The following is a 16500-nucleotide window of genomic DNA, read 5'->3' as shown; positions in this document are numbered from 1 at the left end:
TGCCCACCTGGGCAACGGGACGTGTCCCAAATAAGGAAAGGCATATGCCCTGCCCCACTCCCACCCTATACAAGGAAGGTATATGTGCCTCGACCAATCCGTAAACAAAATTTTCACCTCGGACCATTCTTTTGTTTTCTGGCTATAAAAACTGATCATTGCACATGTTCGGGCTCTACTCTCCCAGACTACTAGGAAGTCAGCCCGCTGTTCTGGCAGCAACCCTTTCCTCTAATAAATTCTATCTTCTTTACATTCTGCCTTGTGTCTGGAAATTCTTTTCCAACCCGTGCTCGGACCACAACATGTTAGAACTCATTTACCCTAATTTCCCACACAGTGTATTGCACACAGATAGTCATTGCTCTACTGCTTAAACACCTTCAGTGTTCAGGGCATCCCACTCAATTGTGAGGCATCTCAGATACTAGGAAGTTTTTTCTTAATCTGAACTGAAATTGGCTTTTTGTCAATCTCTCACTGACTCTATCTAATTCTGCCCTTTCAAATATTCAAAGGCAAGTAGTATATTTCCCCACAGTGCTCTGCTCTAGGACAGTGGTCCTTCAACCACTGTTTAGAGATTGCAGATCATCTAGATATTATGATTCCTCTGGACACACTATAGTTTTTTTGTAAATAAGTATAGTTGATTTATAATACTATATTAGTTTCAGGTATGCATAATGATTCAATATTTCCATTTAAAATTATTACAAAATAATGGTTATACTTCCCTTTGTTACTTACCTATTTTATACATAGTAGTTTGTATCTCTTAATCCCATACCTCTATCTTGCCCCTCCCCCATCCCTCTCCCTAATGGTAACCACTAGTTTGTTCTCTATATCTGTGAATCTGTTTCTGTTTTGTTATATACATTCGTTTTATTTTTTAGATTCCACACATAAGTGATAATATAGAGTATCTGAATTTGTCTGATTGATCTCCACTGAGCATAATAATCTCTAGGGCCATCCACATTGTTGCAAGTGGCAGAATTTCATTCTTTTTTATTACTGAGTAATATACCACATCTTTTTGATCCATTCATCTGTTGATGAACACTACTGTAAATAATGCTGCTATAACAGTGGGGTCCATGTAGCTTTTCAAATTAGTATTTTCATTTTCTTTGGATATATAAGAGCCAGTAGAATTTCTGGATCATATGGTAGTTCTATTTTTAATTTTTTGAGGAACCTCCATACTGTTTTCCATAGTGGCTACACCAATTTACAATCCCACCAACAGTGTACTAGGGTTCCCTTTTCTCCACATCCTTGCCAACATTTGTTATTTGTGTTCTTTTTGATGATAGCTATTTTGACAGATGTGAAGCGATATCTCATTGTGGGTTTGTTTTTTTTTGTTTTGCTGTACGCGGGCCTCTCACTGCTGTGGCCTCTCCCGTTGTGGAGCACAGGCTCCGGACGCGCAGGCTCAGCGGCCATGGCTCACGGGCCCAGCCGCTCTGCGGCATGTGGGATCTTCCCGGACCGGGGCACGAACCCGTGTCCCCTGCATTGGCAGGCAGAATCTCAACCACTGCGCCACCAGGGAAGCCCCCTCATTGTGGTTTTGATTTGTATTTCTCTGATGATTAGTGATGTTGAGCATTTTTTCATGTGCCCGTTGGCCACCTGTATATCTTCTTTGGAAAAATATCTATTCAGGTCGTTGGCCCATTTTTTAATTGGGTTGTTTGTTTTTTGATATTGAATTGTTTATATATTTCGGATATTAACCCCTTATTGGTCATATCATTTGCAAATACTTTTTCCCATTCAGTAGGTTATCTTTTCAATTTGTCTATGGTTTCCTTTGCTGTGCAAAGGCTTTAAGTTTAATTAGGTCCCATTTGTTTACTTTTGCTTTTATTTCTTTTGCCTTAAGAGACCGATCCAAAAAATATTGCTATGGTTTATGTCAAAGAGGGTTCTGCCCATGTTCTCTTCTAGGAACTTCATGGTTTCAGGTCTTACATTTAGGTCTCTAATCCATTTTGAGTTTATTTTTGTATATGGTGTGAGGGAATGTTCTAATGTCATTCTTTTATATGTAGCTGTTCAGTTTTCCCAGCACCTTTTATTGAAGAGACTGGCTTTTCTCCATTGTAATTCTTGCCTCCTTTATTGTAGATTAATTGACCCTAACTGCATGGGTTTATTTCTGGGCTCTTTATTCTGTTCAACTGACCTATGTGTCTGTTTTTGTGCCAGTACCATGCTGTTTTGATACCAAAACCAGTCAAAGACACTACAAAAAAAGAAAATTACAGGCCAATAACTCTAACAAATATAGATGCAAAAATCCTCAACAAAATATTTTCAAATCAAATTCAACAATATATAAAGAGAATCAAACACCATGATCAAGTGGGATTTATTCCAGGGATGCAAGGATTATTCAATATTTGCAAATCAATCAATGTGATACACCACATTAACAAAAAGGAAGGATAAAAAGCAAATGATCATCTCAATAGACACACACAAAAAAGCATTTGACAAAATTCGACATCCATTCATGATAAAAACGCTCATCAAAGATGGTATAGAGGGAACATATCTGAAAGTAATAAAGGCCATTTATGACAAACCCACACCTAACATCATACTCAATGGTGAAAAGCTGAAAGCCTTTCCTCTAAAATCAGGAACAAGACAAGGATGCCCACTTTTGTCACTTCTATTTAACATAGTATTAGAAGTCCTAGCCACAGCAATCAGAGAAGAAAAAGAAATAAAAGGCATCTAAATTGGAAGGAAAGAAGTAAAACTGTCACTATTTGCAGATGACATGATATTGTATATAGAAAACCCTGAAGTCTCCAACAAAAAACTATTAGAACTAATAAATGAATGAATTCAGTAAAGTTGTAGGATATAAGATTAATATACAGATATCTGTTGCTTTTCTATACAGTAAAAGTGAACTATCAGAAAGAGAAAGCAAGGAAACAATCTTGTTTAAAATTGCACCAAAAAGAATAATATACTTAGGAATAAACTTAATCAAGGAGGTGTAAGACCTATATGCTGAAAACTATAAACATTGATGAAGGAATTTGAAAATGAAACAAAGAAATGGAAAGATATTCTATGCTTTAAGATTGGAAGAGTTAATATTGTTAAAATGTCCATACTACCCAAAGCAATCTACAGATATAATGCAATCCCCATCAAAATGCTCATGACATTTTTCATAGAGCTAGAACAAAGAAATTTATATGGAACCACAAAAGACCCCAAACTGCCAAAGCAATTTTGAGGAAAAAAATGGACATGCTATAGTTTCTTGGTAAATTATTTTAAAGCCATACTGCCTCTAGACACACCTACAAATTTTGTAAGGTAAGGACTTGGGCCCCAACTCTCAAAAACAGAATTGTAGCACTTTCACTAAGTATGTTCAACAATCATCTGTTGATCACTTGATATATGCAGAGCATGATGTTAGGTGCTAGGAAGATTTAAGATTGAATTAAAAATGGTCCTTCTCTCAAGAAACTTGCACTCTAGTGGGAGCAAGAGTCATGGACTTAGTGCCCTAAAATAAGTATAGATACATTTGTCTTGCAAATGGTCTAGGCACCACTGCCATGCTACCTAATTTTATTAACCACTTGCTGGAATATCAGACTTTCATCTGTATGCTTACTCCTATCTTTACATACACACACACACACACGTCAGAATTGTGTCACTAAAATTTGAAGTGTTGTCAATTCTGTACTAATTTTAAAGTTAAGCTAATGAAGAGTAATTACCAAATTAATAAATTCAGTTTCCTTTTAAATTATTAGTGAGACTAATCACTTAAGATGTATTTTACTCCTTCATTACAGAATGTAACAAATTATATTGGATGAATCTGGATCACTGTTGTGAAATCTGAGAGACATGGTATTTGAACACAATTTTGGAAATTGAAACACTACCATTACTGATAGCTACTCATGGCTTTATTAAAAGCAGAACATTTGAAATAGACTCTTTCTTTCTCTCTGTGTATGTGTGTGTGTGTGATGCTAACGGTGATTAATAAGGTACTTTTCAGAACCGGTCTGTACAAGCAAGTTAGAGGAGGCTGATGAAGGAGGGTTAAGTATAGCTAGAAAGCATTACAAATATTTTGACATAAGGAACCAGATCTTTTAGATTTCATTTATTCCCAGTCTTTTTGAATGGAAATAGTCTCTGAGGTAGTTCTAAATCAGGGAAATAAAGAAAGGGGTGTTTGAAATTTAGTTTGATTATTTTGTTTGAAAAGAAATTTCTATACAGCATAAGTTGTTGCCTAACAGCATAAGTATGTGGGTATACATGTACACACTTCTCTGGATTAATCACGTACTGTATTGTGATGTCTTTTACTATAAAAGCAATTTTTATGAGCAAAATGTAGCAACATGCTAATATCTTTTTTTCTTTTTTTACTTTCATGGACCTGCACAAGCAAAAAGAAACTTTGTAATTTAGAGGGACAAGTTGTATACATTATCATGTCAAAGGGAGAGAATGCAAGGGATATTTGTAGAATACTAATCACCACCAGCCTGGGAAACTCCTTTAGTACAGAGCTTCTATTCTCAAGTAGCCAGATGTTTTTATCCAGGCCTGAAAGCACAGATGGTGTACAGCTGTCAAACAGCTGTCTTTGTTGAAGCTCTTTAAAAGAAAATTTCAGCAGCTATTAAATGGAAAGAAATTTTCCTAAAGGTTGAGAGAAAAGGGAAACAGGAATATACCATTGAAAATTAACTTGAAAGTTGAGAGTAATAAAAAAGTGGTTTGTGCTCTCAAAGAAGCTGTATATTTCTAATATTTATGTTGCTTCCTTCCCTTTTCTCCCTCAATAAATATTTATGTTTGTGCCAGGCACTATACTAGGAGCTGGGGATTCAAAGATAAATGAGGTAGTACCTGATCTCTAGGACTTCAGAGTTTATTAGAGGAGATAGTTATAAAATTAAACAAGTGCAATACCATATAATATATTCTATAGTAGCAAAAAATATTATATCTAGTGATAGTGCAAAGGAAGGAGTGGCCAGTATGCTTGGGCTGTCAAAGAAGGCCTCACAGAGTAGAGATTCATGAGCTTAGTCTTGAAAACAGTAGATGTTAGTTAAGTTTAGTGTCAGGGTGTTTATTCCAGGCAGAGGACTAGCATGTGCAAAGGTACTTAAAGCAACATTGCCCACTCAATAGTTAGACAGGGATGGAGAATAACTGTGTCTTAGAGAATGATGGGAGAAAAGACTGATGAGGCTGGCAAGGGTTATATCAAGGTGAATGCATGAAGCAGTGGTCATGAGAAAAGTGGTAAAGGTTTGCAATGGCAGCCACTGCCAACAGGAGAGGGGAATAATTAAGGATCCATACAGGATCGCTAAATGGTGTGCAAAGGGCCCAGTTGTCTTTGCAAACCATAATTTTATAGCATTAGCAATCTCCACAGTTGTGTCATTTGCTCCAGTAGCATTCAACCATTATGATAAGAGGAACACACAGTTCCATAATCTGGAGAATAAGACCATTAGAAATGAAAATTGAATCTTAATTAGAAATATATCAAATACTCTCCCTAAAGTAATTCAAATTTTAAAAATAATTTTAAGAGTACTGAAAGTTCTAAGTACTTAAGCTCAAAATGAATAAATTAGACTAAAGGAGGCAGGGTATCTATTTGTGCTTTTGTTTTGCTTTGTACATCTCAAAGTACTTTAATACGGTTGTTCTCAATTTATTCCCTTCTTCGTAAGGAAGATAGTAAAGGTATTATCCATATAATTATTATTCCCAGCACCATATGCATACTTCTAATATGGCAATTACCATACCAGATTGCAATTGCAGACATATATGTAACCCACCATTATTGTGAGCTCTTTACAGGGACTATGCCCCACTCAGCTTTGTACCCTCAGCAACTTGTTCAATATCTATCTTATAGAAGACACTTAAAAACCTTTTGTTGGGGCTTCCCTGGTGGCGCAGTGGTTGAGAGGCCGCCTGCCGATGCAGGGGACACGGGTTCGTGCCCCGGTCCGGGAAGATCCCACATGCCGCGGAGTGGCTGGGCCCGTGAGCCGTGGCCGCTGAGCCTGTGCGTCTGGAGCCTGTGCTCCGCAACGGGAGATGCCACAGCAGTGAGAGGCCCGCATACCGCAAAAAAAAAAAAAAAACCTTTTGTTGGATGGATCAATTTATAGAACAAATGGTTTCCCCAAGACAGCACAACTAGTTTGTGTTATAGAATGCAGTCCACTGACGCAGACCAGAGGTCTCAGTTTCTGTGAGGCAATATTTGGCTTTACTTTAAGATAGATAAAGACATGGAAGCAACCTAAATGTCCATCGACAGAGAAATGGATAAAGAAGATGTGATATATAGATATATACAGATACACACACACACAAACACACACAGAAACACACAATGGACTATTACTCAGCCATAAAAAAGAATGAAATAATGCCATTTGCAGCAACATGGATGGACCTAGAGATTATCATACTAAGTGAAGTAAGTCAGATAAAGACAAATATCATATGATATCACTCATGTGTGGAAGCTAACTTTTTAAAAATAATATAAGTGAACTTATTTACAAAACAGAAACATACTCACAGATTTCAAAAACAAACTTGTGGTTACCAAAGGGGAAACGTGGGGCAGGGGATAAATTAGGAGCTTGGGATTGACATACACACGCTATTATATATAAAATAAATAACCAACAAGAACCTACTGTATAGCACAGGGAATTCTGCTCAATATTCTGTAATAACCTATATGGGAAAAGAATCTGAAAAAGAATAAATATGTGTATATGTATAACTGAATCACTATGCTGTACACCCGAAACTAACACAATACTGTAAATCAACTATAAAATAAAATTTTAAAAATAATCCTTTAGAAATAAAACCATATATTTTCAAAATAAAGTACAACATTAATGCTATATATGACTCCTAAAAATAGAAATTACATAGTGGAAGGGAAATAAATATCACTATTACATTCTAATTTTCAGTATAATGGCAAAAAGGAGGCAGATGAATTGACAAGAAGAAATCTGAGTTTATTAATATCAATACCTTAAAAACACTAGTAGTAAAAAAAATTAAACATGTTTTCCTTTTCATTCTAGTGTTGTTTAGCTGGCAGGCTTCTTCTTTGCCTTCTACTGATGGCAATGGAATTTGTTTTTAGAGATGAAAATTATAATAGAGTCTGATTCCATTTTTGATGTATAACCAATGATAGCTTTCAAGCCCCACCCCTCTTTTCTTTCCCTTTTTTGCCCTGCATCAGGGCAAGCTGATAAGAAAGGCCTGGGCACTCCTTCTCATAGTGCTGACAAGTAAGTTCAAACCATGCAAGTCACAGCCAGCATAGTAAACCCTACCACCTAACCACCATAAAAACCAAAGCCACTTGCCTTTCCCTTCACTCAAGCCATTTCGGACCAGCTGGGAAGCCAGCTCTACTGTCTCCCAGAAAACCTCATTATGTCATTAATAAACCTTTTCATAGCCTCTTAGTACATGTATGGCATCATCAGACATCAACATTTTTGGCGGGGGGGATTGATTCCACCACTTGCAGGGCAACTACAACACAATCGGCACTGTGAGTAGGATGTTGAAGCAACAGCCATCACCACCTGGGGGTCTTCATTCTCTTGCTTTTGGTTTGCTGTTTGCTGGCTAGGGTACACTTTGAGCTGTGCTGCTGCCTGCTGGCCAGCTTGTGCTATGAGCTGTGCTGCGCTATACTGTATTTGCCAAGTCTTACTGAGCCTCTGCTATGGATTTAACCAACTTAATTCAGAAGTTTCAATAAATGACATTTAAGGATCAGAGTATGGGATTGGGGCCCTCATTAAAGAATCCCTGGGTTGTGTGTATTAGCAGGGGCCTATTTGTGTGTTTCATATTGAATCACATGTTTTGATTCTAGCATAAGGCATGGCTGATGCTAGGCTCAGGAAAATGACTGTTATCCTATGACTGTTGGTTTTATCTGTTAACGAGGCCTTGGTCCTCATTTTATAGAGTGTTCAGGGGAAAGACTATATCCTGTACAATATATGGGTCCATTGGGTGGTTGGTTATATGACAAATAGTAGTTACCATGTGGCATGCTGAAGTCCACACTCTTAAAAATCAGATGGCTCACGAGAACCCTATGAAATGCCTTTGCTACTACTGCTGCTTACATTACAAAAAATTATCCTGAGCCTCAGGGTTATAGAAAGACACCCATGGCACCCAGTGGCTGCTTATGAAAAGCAGCCTTGAATGCTTTACTCTCATCCATTTTAAAGGTCCAGAATATACCATCACCTTATTGGACAACTGTAAAAAGGACCAACAAAGACTCTGGGTTCATTTGAGTGCCATGGCTTGTCAACAGGCCAAGAGGATAAGTCAAACTTGACTTAAGCCCATGGTTCTTAAACTCAATCAAGCAACAATCACCATGGGAGATTAACCTTAATCCTGAGGGTACTGAATTGGGACTCTCTGCAGGGAGAAACTTATAAATATGAGCAGGGTAGAGAGAACATCCTCCCATCAAAGTATGTCCAGTAACCACAAAAACAAAAAGAAAAACCTTGATGGAGAGAAAGGATATGAAAACTAAAGCAGAGGTCCATTATTTTGCCCCAATTAGAAATCCAAAAATTACTAAACAATTTTATGTATTAGAAAGATAAACAGGGTGCCAATTGGCTTTTACTCTACAATATAGATTCTAAATTAATTTTAACATTTACCACGATGCACCAGCTGGCCAATCTTCATGGTCTCCAGTTATAATTATACTTGAAGATTCCACTAAATTTAAACAAGGTACCCCTTATACTTTTAGGGAAATTACCAAACACAAAATAGAGGACAAACAGGTATGCCTCACCTTAACAAGTGGAACTATTGCCTTGCCTAAATTCCCCAAAGTCATAGTGCTCACTGACCTAAAATATCCCATAATGGGCATTGATGCTCTGACTCAAAGAGCAATAGGTTGAAATAAAATTAAGCATTTGGCACTCACTATAAGCTTGACAAATGGTACCCCAAGGACCTCCCCTCCACATACACAGTTAAAATAGTTAATATGGCCCAATATGATTAAAACAAAGCCTACTGAAGAAAGAGAACATTATTCCCACAATCTTCCCCTTGAACAGCCAAATTTGGCCAATGCCTAAATCTGATAAAAATGAGTGACATCTAACAGTGGATTACCGCCCTTAATGTCATGGTACTCCTGATTAAGGCCCCCATACCCAATAATATTTAAATTACTGACTCCAGTCAACAATTGGAAAATATTTTGCTTTCATAGATTTGGTTAATATTCAGTTAATATTCAATAACCTCTCAGCTGCATTTTGCCTTCACCTTCAAATTGATACAATACATATTCACCTGGCTACTCATGGGGCATACCTCAACAGCCCAGTTATCAAACACAGTATTTGCCAGCAAGATCTAACTGCATCCAACTTTTTCCAGAAGTGCAGGTATGATACTACACACCTGAGAATCTTAGGGTAGGGGCTGGTCATGCCAGAAAGACCAACCATATCACGTAGGATGGGGACTTTGGGTCATGCAGTACCAGTTGACCTAAAGACTGAGTTCAGCTACATGGGCAATCAATCAATCAATCAATCATGTCTACATAATGAAGCCTCAATAAGTAGTCTGGACATCAAGCCTTGTTTTAGCTTCCTGGATTGGCAATACTCTGCATGTAACTGGGAGCATTACTCATCCTAAGGACAATGGAAGCTTCATGTTTGGAATCCTCCCTGACTCTGCTCTATGGGTCTCTTCCTTTGGTTGGTTATAATTTGTAACCTTTCCCTGTAATAAATCACATGCAATAAATATACAAATAATAAAATTAACAAAATACGGATGAGAAAAAAGAGGAAGCCAAAATATAACTCTAAGGTCAGTACAGTTGCTGTCACTGGTTAAACAATTTGGTTTGGTGCATCGTGTCAAGACAGTGATTTATATTTGCATAAAGTCTCATAATTTACAAAGTATTTTTTATCATAAAAATTTTACTTATAATCGTATTTACCCCTTATATCTACTTGTAGAGGAAGTATTTTTCCTAGCCCCATTCTATACTTGAGGAAATTTAAGTTCAGAGATAGTGAGTGATTTATTTAAGGTTCCTGGTAGTACCAGGGCTGGGAAGCCAAGTCTTCTGATTAAAGTTCACATTAATTATACTAACACACTCGGGTTTTCTCCTGCCCCTGCTTCTACCTTTAAATGATATCTCTGAGTATTCCTTTCTTTTTCTTTTAAACATCTTTATTGGAGTATAATTGCTTTACAATGGTGTGTTAGTTTCTGCTTTATTACAAAGTGAATCAGCTATATATATACATATATCCCCATATCTCCTCCCTCTTGCGTCTCCCTCCCACCCTCCCTATCCCACCCCTCTAGAGTCTGTCATACAGAGTGAAGTAAGTCAGAAAGAGAAAAACAAATACCGTATGCTAACACATATATATGGAATCTTTAAAAAAAATAGTTCTGAAGAACCTAGGGGCAGGATGGGAATAAACTTTGAGTATTCCTTTTTAATAATCAGATGGGTGGAAACTGATAGCTCTGATTCAATGCATGACAGGAACCTATTTCCCGATCTACTCAATAAAGGAAGTAGACCAGATGGTCTCTAAGGTACTGTTATACATTGAAAGTGAATGGCATTAGAAGTGGTTGCTACATGGTCACACACAGGATCTGGTCTAGGAAATAACTCCCCAATTTGTCTTTAGATGATCTACTCTAAATGGGAGAATTGTGGTAGCAGAAGCAAAGACTAAGAAATCAATTTCCTCTCATCTGTGCTCCAAAATCTGAAATTATTATTTGTGTTTTTGACACACGGTAACAGGTATCTAGTGTGCCCTCCTCCAGTATTCTATATCCTGCCCAGTAACCAGAGATGAATTCAATTCTAATTATCTTCATAATGCTTTCCCAGACCATGCTAGTCCACAGCCATTTCTCCTTTCTCTCACTTCCATCAGTACTTACCCATTCCACTCATTTTAGCTCTTACTCATATACAGCATTGTTTTTCTTATTTAGCAGTATCTCATACAATAGCTGGTCAAAAAATACATGTTGTACTTTGCCTACTTAGTGGATCGAATCCTCTTAAGATACTATGTGTCGGAGTTTTAATTCTCCTTATCTATAGAATTTTCTTCCTAGTTCCCATTCATAACTGCATGCCATTCATTACTCAGTCACATTTCCAACTATTGTTTACTCTTCTTAATTGGTTGAGGTGTGGAGGGCATATAACCATACAACTTCTCCGTAAAAACGCTGGTTAAACATAAGCAATACAATATAAATTACATCGTCCTGTTTTCATAAAGTCCAAAGCAAGCTGCATTTAACCAGCACTTAACCAAGTTCTCAACATGACCTATGAGCCCTGGTATGGTTTAGTCTCTACCTACTCTTTAAGCCTCTTCTTGGTTCATTCTCTCCCTCTTCCTCTCTCTGCTCCAGCTATACCTGAATCCTTGAATCCTTTCATCTGTTCAGATTTGCCATGCTCCCTCCAGCACAGCACCTTGTACATCTCATTCCTTCTGCTTGGAATTCTCTTACCAGTTCCCTCCTCTATCTAACTAACTCCTACTCTTCCTGCAGATCTCTGCCTTATCATCGCTCCCTCAGGAAAGCTTCCCTCATTGTCACGACTGAGTTAAGGCATCCTATCATATGCATTCATGCCATCATATTTCTTTCTTTTGTAGCATGTAACACAGCTGTAAAATTTACATTTATTGGTGATTTCTGATATCTCTCTCTCCCACTAAATCACTGTAAGCTCCACAAGTGTGGGATTCCTTGTCTTTTTGGCTCCCCCACACCACCGTATCTCCAAATCATAGCACAGTGCCCTGCATTTTCTAAGTCCTCAACAAATACTTGTTGGATGAATAAACATGTACTTCCAACGAAATACAAATGGGCCTTAGCTTTGTTGATAATCCCAATATTAAATACTCTCTCCTGCTCACAGAACCAGTCAATACTATTCATTTAGGAAATACTGTCACCACAGGCATGCCCTAACATTGATAATAAATGATCCTTCTCCATTATACAAAGAGAAAAACTGAAGTCTAGAGTGATTAGGTGACTTCCTCAAGGCAGAACAAGGTTTAAAATTCAGATATCTTGATTACTTATCCAGTGTTCCTTCTACTACATCACAAAAAGTAGATGGTACAAGAAGAAAATCATGGATTATCAATTCAGGTAACCTGGCCTTGAATTGTTTTATTTACTATGGGACAATGGGTAAAATACTTAACTTATCGAAGCCTGTTTTGGTCAATATATTGAGGATAATATCTATCACATGGGTTTTTTTGTGAGAATGAGAAAAAATACAAAGAGCCACCAGCATCATGCCTGGAACATGGTAGGTAGTCAATACATGGTAGATATGCTGTAACCTAAATCTCAGTTTGTCCATCTTAAAATTCAAGCTTTTGTGCATTGTGTTTTCCTATATCAGAGCATATTATACACCAAGGCAAACACATACATATAAATAATTTAGAACACCTATTTGTCATTTATATAGTTTTTAGTCCTTTTACACATACAGCATGTCCTGATCAGTCCGGAGTTAGAGTACAAGCAGGGACCACAGTTGCTTACTTTCAACCAGCATCTAGGGCACATGGTTGCTTAATTAAACCATTTTGTGTTGGTGCTGAGTTTAATAGCACAATGTGTTGTTAATTGCTGCAGTGAGTTTGACTTTACCCCAAGAGGCAAACCAACATGGAAGCTCCTACCTGGGAAATAGTAAAAAGTTTTTTTAGTTTAGTGTAGCTTTGTCTCACCTTTCTAAGAAGAGAGGGCAGAAAGTTAAAGAAATTTATCCTGGAAAGAAATTTTGAAAAATAGAAGATAAGATGCACCCAGTTTTAAAAATAGCCAGTGGCTCAATGCAACAATATATGTCTAGTTGATAATAAAGAAGGTTAACTTCATTCATACCTAGTCACACATTTAACAGATATTTGAGTACCTTCTCTGTGTCAAGCACTGTAGATTCAGTAGTAAGCAAAATCAGACATGATTCCTTTGAATGCAGTGGGGGAGACTGACTACACCTAACTACCCAAGGCCCCTCCAGAGGCAGAAAAGGCCAGAGAGTTTCTTAATTTCAAGGTTGCCGAAGCTCCTACACTTCCTGTGGCTCTGATATAGAACAGAATTTGACATAAAGTAAGTTGGTCCAGGACATATCTCAGGAGAATTAGTTAGGATGTTTCAGAAAGCCCTTGTTAAAGAAATCCTCACCTCCAAGCAGTTCCAGAACAGACAGCCAAAGGTCACTAGGGTGATGAGATAGAAAGCTCTGAAAAACCGGGAGCAGAAATAAGGAGCTAGGTTCTAGTCTTGGGCCACTTTATGACTCTAGGCAAGTTAGTTACCACTGATCCTCAGTTTCCTCATCTATTAGATAATATTCCAGCTCAAACAATAACAACAATATCAATAACAAAGATTCCATAACAACATTATAATGAGCAGCAGGGTATTCTAGATTTCTATACCAATTTGGTAGATACTTACTGTAAACTTTTAAACCATTCTACATAGTATTAAAAACTACACATTTATTTTGGTAATAAATATTAATTAAATTATTTTTATAAAATCCAAAGTTTAGAAGTGATACTTAGAGACCATTTAGTTACATGAAGGTCATTCCCACTAGCCAATCATGTTAGATGATTGCCTATCCTAATTCATAAGGTTTTTCTCAGGAGTGAGATTCAGCCATCTCCTTTGGTTGACCAATAAAGTAATTAATAAACCTCATTACTGAGCATTTCTTCCTCACATGTAACCTAAAACTCCCAAAATAGTTTAAGCCTGTTTCTTTTAGCTTTGTCCTTGGGAGAGAAGGAGAATTGGTGGTTGACATTCTCTTGTAATAATACCTCGTAGATATGGAGACAATGATGAAATAACAACCTCAGCCTTCTCAGCAAACTAAATAACTCTTTGCTTCCAACTCTGATTTCTATGATGCTTTGAGTTGTACATCTCAAAAATATAATCAGAAATCTTGTCTATTTTACATAAATTAAATATTAAAAAGTAAAGCACATCCTCTCTCAAATATAAGTTAGAATAGTGATGATTAAGAGCAACATAATTCAATGATGTTAGGTATCATGCATGGTAGGTGAACCATTTTTCTAAAACAAGTTTTGAAAAAAGTCATCCTTTGAATAATCTTTTTCAAACGTTAAAAAGCCAAAGTGCATTTTAATACTGAGAGTTCACAGAAAGGTTGGTATGGATTCATCTCAGAAATCTCAGTGTCTATATCAGCTATATATAACTATTTCAGTCACCCACAAAAATGCTAACATACCTAAGGGAAAAAACAGCAACTACTGAATCTTCTCTTTGATCACTTAGGTTTCCTTGCTTTGGGTCTTTAAATATAGGTGGTTTGTTCTCAATCATGTAGAAACGTCTATTTGTAGGCCTAGCACCTGTCTACAAGATATCATGGTAGTCAGGGATAGAATAAAGAACTCAAAACAATTTAAACACAGTGTGGCCAGGTAGGTGTTAGACCAAAGGCAAGGTTTTTGACATTGCAAAGGTTTTTTTATTTAGTATTCTATGCCCTTTATGAATGATATTCTTTTTTATTTCAATGAATTTAGGTGAAATTGAGAAAACCAGCACAGATATTGCCAGACAGTCATTGGCAAGTGCTTGTTATAGACTGACAGTGAGTTTAAATAGGCCCAACATTTGCAGTCATAAAAGTTGTTCCAAATATCTCTGGGAAGTGACTTGCCTAAGGTCATACAGTTGGTTAGTTGCAAGCTAGGGCGCCCTCCTGACTCTAAATTCAATCTAATACTCTTAAAAAAACTTCTTAATGTTTAAAATTTATAAAACATCACAAAGGATGTTTTATACCACACCAAAACATCACCCATATCCCTATCAACTTAAGAAATAAAACAGCTGAATTCCTATTGTGTGCGTCATCCATGACCACCTTGCCCTTCTTTGCCCCAAAGTTAAATGCCACCTTGAAGTTCCTGTTTACCATTTTCATGCCTTCCTTTGTACACTTCTAAGTAAATATATATATATATATATACACAAATATATGTGTACATATATATATATATTTCTAAGTAATATATAGAATTATTTGGGATATTTTTAAACTTTATATAAACTGTTGCATTATATACATATATTATTCTGCAACTTGCTTTTTTTGTTCAGCACCTTTTGTGATGTTCATCTATATTGATTCATGTAGCTCTAGTTCATTCATTTTCTTCTACTGTGTAGGATTCCACTGTGTAAATATACTCTATTTATCCATTCTCCTGCTCACTGAGATTTAAGTTGTCTCTAATTTCTTGCTATTATAAATAATGTTCCTTTAAAAATACAGTTGATGGGGGCTTCCCTGGTGGCGCAGTGGCTGAGAGTCCGCCTGCCGATGCAGGGGACATGGGTTCATGCCCCAGTCCGGGAGGATCCCACATGCCGCGGAGCGGCTAGGCCCGTGAGCCATGGCCGCTGAGCCTGCGCGTCTGGAGCCTGTGCTCCGCAACGGGAGAAGCCACAACAGTGAGAGGCCCGCGTACCGCAAAATAAATAAATAAATAAATAAATAAAAATAAAAATACAGTTGACCCTTGAACAATGCAGGGGTTAGGGGCACCTCCTCGGATACAAGCAACCACAGATTGTATTGTACTTTAGTACGTATTGATATTTAATGAAAAAAATCCGTGTATAAGTGGACCCATGCAGTTCAAACCCATGTGTTCAAGGGTCAGGTGTATATTCATGTGCATGTCTTTGCACTTATCATGAAAGAATCTTTCCAGGAACTCACCTAGAAGTAGAAGTGCTGGGTCATAGGTTATACACATATTTAACTTTAATAAATATTTCCATACTGTTCTCCAAAAGGGTTGACCGATTTACTCTCCCTCCAGCAGCGTAGAAAATGTCTCAGTATTCTATATCCTGGCCAAAACATGGTAACTTTTGCAAATTTGATGGCGTGAAATGTTAACTTGGTGTTAACTTGTATTTTCCTGATTACTAGTAAGAATGATCATACACGCTTTCTCTTAATAATACAGGTTTTCTCTTCTGTGAACTGCCTATTCAAACCATTTTCTTCTATTTTTGTTTTTATTTTTTTAATTATCATACATTAAAATTAATCTTTTTTGATGTACAGTTTCATAAATTCTAATACATGTATAGATTTGTGTAACCATCACCATAATCTGATACAGAACAGTTCCATCACTCCCAAAACACCTTCTCAGGCTACCCATTTGTACTCACATCCTCCCCCACTCCAACCCCTGGCAACCACTGATCTGTTCT

Source organism: Aethalodelphis obliquidens, unplaced genomic scaffold (genome assembly GCF_003676395.1).
Source record: "Aethalodelphis obliquidens isolate GAN/ISIS:26980383/991018 unplaced genomic scaffold, ASM367639v1 scaffold85, whole genome shotgun sequence".
NCBI lineage: Eukaryota > Metazoa > Chordata > Mammalia > Artiodactyla > Delphinidae > Aethalodelphis > Aethalodelphis obliquidens.
The sequence above is the reverse complement of the archived record's forward strand: the minus strand, read 5'-3'. Positions refer to the sequence as shown.